This window comes from Macadamia integrifolia, unplaced genomic scaffold, assembly GCF_013358625.1.
Source record: "Macadamia integrifolia cultivar HAES 741 unplaced genomic scaffold, SCU_Mint_v3 scaffold1326, whole genome shotgun sequence".
Lineage (NCBI taxonomy): Eukaryota > Viridiplantae > Streptophyta > Magnoliopsida > Proteales > Proteaceae > Macadamia > Macadamia integrifolia.
In genome coordinates this window covers 83,671-84,084 of record NW_024868161.1, presented here as the reverse complement: position 1 = coordinate 84,084, position 414 = coordinate 83,671, and positions in this window count along the sequence as shown.

The following is a 414-nucleotide window of genomic DNA, read 5'->3' as shown; positions in this document are numbered from 1 at the left end:
ACATTCATGATCTCTATGTGAATGAGTCGAATTACTTATCCCTCAGTCTATTAGTGAACTATCTCTCCAGGGATTAATGATCTGAAATATCCTTCTCCATTTCAATCAACATATAGGGTTCACCATGAATGCAGAGATACTGAATCATTATTCAGAAAATTAAAAAATTAAAAATTAAAATAATAATAATAAAAAATAAAAAAATCTGTTTCAAACACATGCTTAATGATAAGCTGAAGCTGGTCTCCAGGACCATGGTTGGATAATTGGTGGACCATTTTATTCTCATCTATTTAAAGGAAAAAAAAAAAACTCTTTCAGTCATTCTCACTTTGGTCCTTGTTTTTTTCCTATAAAGAAGAGAAAAAAAAAAGCAGTAAAGTAAGAACCGAACAATCCAAAGATACCCTAAAC